This window comes from Engraulis encrasicolus, unplaced genomic scaffold (assembly GCF_034702125.1).
Source record: "Engraulis encrasicolus isolate BLACKSEA-1 unplaced genomic scaffold, IST_EnEncr_1.0 scaffold_159_np1212, whole genome shotgun sequence".
In the NCBI taxonomy this organism is placed as follows: domain Eukaryota; kingdom Metazoa; phylum Chordata; class Actinopteri; order Clupeiformes; family Engraulidae; genus Engraulis; species Engraulis encrasicolus.
In genome coordinates, this window is record NW_026945120.1 from 41666 (window position 1) to 46034 (window position 4369).

The following is a 4369-nucleotide window of genomic DNA, read 5'->3' on the forward strand; positions in this document are numbered from 1 at the left end:
TAAAATGAAAATGAATGAAATGAAAATGAATTTTTTAAATGCTTTTAATATCACACCAAACGATGTACACACACTTAGACAGGAACCGTGCATTTCATAAATATACATAATTTAAAACTACACACATACCCTGCAAACAATATACTCTAGGCTATATGCAGTGATGTACAGTAGCCTACTCAGGTCACAAATGTACAACTCAGAAACAAACACGCATCTCTCTCCCAAGCGGCGTTTCCGATTGTCTCCCACGTCCTAACACTGGCCGTCAGAGCATTGAAGAAATCTTAATACTCAACAGCACTCAAATTTTGCCAAGTCGAACAGGTGAGGTCAGGCATAAACGCGTTGTCCTGACCGTCTGTTAAGACAATGCGATGCGACACAGAAAAGACGGGCGGCTCTCCGTGCATAGTGACTAAAAGTTAGCATCAACTTTGAAAAAGGGTCAAGTCACCATCAGAAGAAAACGGCCGTCTTGTAAAACATGTGTTTGAGTGAAACGGTAGACGGTAGGGACTTTGCGAGGCTATTTATTTAATGCCTACATATAACGTGACCCAAAATGTCTCTAAGCTGCACGTTGCAATATAGCCAAGTATTCGAGAAAACCTGATGCAGCCAGAGTCCAACAACTTCAATGCACCAGAAGTGAATTCGCCTTCTAGTTGGGTGTGTGCGTCACGTGTATTTAATAGAATATATGCGCATGTACAATTACAATACAGCTACCTTATTACCTGGAATATTTTTGAGGGCTGATATTACAAAAAGCTAGTAGGTAATTTTACTTTTCTTTTCTCTACCTACCATTCAACCATGAGTGGTTGGCTCTGTCCACACACCAGTTTGAACTAAATAACTAAGATTTTTTTTTTTTTTTTTTTGGGGGGGGGGGGATGGATGAAAGGGGAAAATAAGATGTAAAAAAAAAAAAACAATTTGGCAAAAAATAAATCAGAAAAAAACTGAATGAGGAAAAATAAAACGGATTTCATAGGCCCCTACGACAGGTTAGGTTTGGGAAGGGCACAATTCATAAAACTCAGAAACATACAATGCTTTTTCAAAAAAAGGGTTCTATGTTCCCCGCTGCATCCAAGTAGACTGCTGCCACATTGCTAAGAGCAGGTTGTTATTACACCTCTGACAGGTTAGGTTTAAGGATAGTTTTAGTCAGGGCACATACAAAAATGGATTTCAGTAAAAGTTGTCAATTCATAGTAAATACGTGGTAAATATGAAAGTAAGAGGAAAAATAGTACAGGTACAGCATTTTAGTGCAGACTATACAGGTATGTACAATATTATAAAGTAAACATTGCTGTTGATTATGTTCTTCAGCCGCCAATCATGCCAGCAGGGTCTACTGAAGGTCTCTGGTCACTGCTTCCTCGTCATACTGCAACAGGCACTCAGTCTCACTTCTGGGAGCTGTAGAAATAACAAATAAATAAATACTTCGTCATGCACCTCATATTGACATAGCAAATATATCAATAAGCAAGACATATTGAGCCCAACAGGGATAATCTTACACTATATCAGTTTTCTGTGGTCTCTTGTAAGATTGCCCATCACCATCCTGCAGGACACTACCGTCTCCCTGCCAGGATCTGTAGGATGTAAGAAAATAAATAAAAAAACATAGCAATGCACAGCATTGACAACTTATCTATAAAGTAGCACAAGTCATATTGACAATGTAGGACAGGGGTGGGGAACCTATGTCTCTAGGGCCGTTTGCGACCCTTGAGGCTGTTTTATCCGGCCCCCGATATAATTTTAATGCAATTCCATCTTCACATGAAATATGACATATTTTGTAAAGGAATCTTAGAAAATACATTAGCAATACAATTAAGTTATATTCAGGGAACCTGAAGTTGGCGTTTGTTTAAATGTGGCTGCCTTCAATATAGGCCTAAAGTGAAAGGGAAAATCCTGGTTTGTGTTCATAGTACGGCCCTTGGAGGACTTTTATGGCACCTCGGATGAATTTGAAGTGGCCATTCGAATGAGAAAGGTTCCCCAACCCTGACGTAGGCTATAGGTTAAGCTTACCCTCTTTCACTCTACTGTGCCCATTTCGGGTTGACCTCCACACGCGTCTGTAGCACAGCACACAGGATTGCAGGACACAGCATCCTGCAGGACACTGCAAAAAACAAGGGGAACGAATAAATGACCTGTCCAGTTCTATAAAAAAGAAAAGAAATTTGATGCAGTGCCAGAGCTGTGGTAAAAGTAACCTTGGTTGTATCATCTAGGACTAGGGTGTGTGTGAGTGTGTGGTAAATCCAGTGTTCACATTATTCAGATATGACAATTAATTCATTAATTTTAACTGATATCACCACATACCGATATCAGTGCCATTTCACCCTGCCAAGACACTGGACCTTCTATGATCAGGGCGTCCTCGTCATACTGCAGCAGGCACCCTGTTGTTTCTACAGCTCCTAGAAGAGAGACAAATAAATTAAATACTTCGCCATGCATCTCATATTGACATAGCTAATGTATCAATGAGCAAGTCATATTGGTCACAAAGAAGTTAATCTTACATTCTTTCAGTCTTCTATGGCAAGACTGCTCCTCATAAGAGCTGTTAGGCCTTCAAGTGACTCGTCTTCGCCATATTATGAGACAGCAGCCTGTGAAAACATGGTAAACAGAATAACCCATTAACCTTGGGTCCTAATATAATACATGGACATAAACTAGCCTACATTATTTATACAATGTCAGTAGACCTCCACGTGAAACAATAAGAAAAAGTGACCATGCATAATTTCAATTTCTTGAAGAGGCCAGCTACACTTATTTGTTCAACAAGTGCTGTTTTGAGGACCCATACGTTTTAAGGACATGCTGCCTGCCTACTGTTGCAAATGCCAGGGTATTTCACATTGATTTCGGGGTGGCGTGCTCTATTGCAACACTTATTTGTGCAACAAGTGGTGTTTTGAGGACCCATACTTTTTAAGGACAGGTTGCCTACTGTTGCAAATGCCAGGGTATTTCACATTGATTTCCAAACTATTTCTTTCCTAACTACAGGGACGTTAGTCGAGTAATGACGCTACGACCAAGCTACTAGGGAATGTAATTAAACTAGTCGCTTCGCTACTGCCCAGCACTGAAAACCAACATACCCAGACGGCACACCAATCTTGCCAACGTCGCCTAGATGCATTTTTGCCGCTGTAAAATACATTGGCAAGACGTCCAAGCGTTAGTTCATCAGCGAAATGCCGGGCAGACGTGAAAAATGAGCAGTGCCCAGCAACTAGTTGATGAGCTAACGCAATAGCATGCTAACGTAGCCTTTGTCAATCTTAAGCGCTGGGAGATGGTCACTCCCATGTAAGATCACTCCCGGACGTGTAGTCCCAGGTGATTCTATCAATCCCAGGCGTTCTATCCCACCCGATTACATTTCTCGTATTATCATACACTACCACATACAAGCAATTCAGGGTTAGGTTTAGGGTTAAGGTAAGGGTTAGGTTTAGGGTACGTAACAAAAAAACTAACATCAAAAAGATAACTAGCTCGGTGGGCTCGATAGTCTGGCTAGTGGGAGCGAACCGACTGGGGATCGAACCGCGCTGGGAGCGACAAACTGGGAATCATCTTTAGGCAGGGGAAAGGCAATTGAGAACGAGCAATGTCAAACAACTTTCCATCAACAAGTATACTTAACATATTCACCGTTTCACTACTGCATTTTGTCATTACGATGCTCGCAAGTTGTCAGAATTTACTAGCGTACAGCAGCAACAAGAGTAGTCACATTCATTGAGGGGACTTGTGCTACAACTTAGCAATGGCGGATCTGTGTTCAGAGGAGCTATTCAATCGCTCTTGAGTACTGAAACTTTAAACCACAGTTGAGTAAAATTTACTTACATGTATGTGAAGCCCATTTTCCGTTGGTATGTGAGGAACTTTCCCCCATATCGCCAAGAAACTTGTAACAGTGAAACCACACAGACAGTGCGTGGTGTTGTTCAGATAGGTCGGTGTTGTTGACCGCGGTAGATGGCTTCTTTGTGGCTTGTGTGTGGAATTCGCATTGTGCGAATTAGTTGTACTGCCACCTAAAGGCTTGGTGTAGAACTAATTTAACCAGAGACAGTCTGTTTTGAACTTCCTTGAACAATCCTTGCTAGTTCAGAATAATTTAAAAAACCAGAGTGGCCAAGCACATTGATGTTTTTTTCCTCAAAAGCAGGGGTGAGGAACCTTTTTAATTCAAAGGGTCACTTCAAAATGTAGGCTATGTCCAAGAAAGATCATTCAGATGTTTCTATTCTGATTTCTATTCGGTTCATTTAAATGTTAGCACCGAATTGTTTGATCA

The 4369-nt window shown here is 41.1% G+C and overlaps 1 long non-coding RNA gene across 4 annotated transcripts; it reads right to left on the bottom strand.

Moving 5' to 3' along the window:
* Positions 1-1212: 1212 nt before the first annotated feature.
* On the bottom strand, positions 1213-4009 carry LOC134442429 (uncharacterized). Of its 4 annotated transcripts, none has more exons than XR_010033377.1 (4): positions 3916-4009; positions 2365-2657; positions 2065-2158; positions 1213-1616 (listed from the first exon to the last, which is right to left on the bottom strand). It is a non-coding gene; the product is annotated as an uncharacterized LOC134442429 (long non-coding RNA). The 4 variants fall into 4 exon arrangements; XR_010033375.1 differs by having other exon boundaries at positions 2365-2462; positions 2568-3996; XR_010033376.1 differs by having other exon boundaries at positions 1213-1434; positions 1539-1616; positions 2365-3996.
* Between the last annotated feature and the right edge of the window lie 360 nt (positions 4010-4369).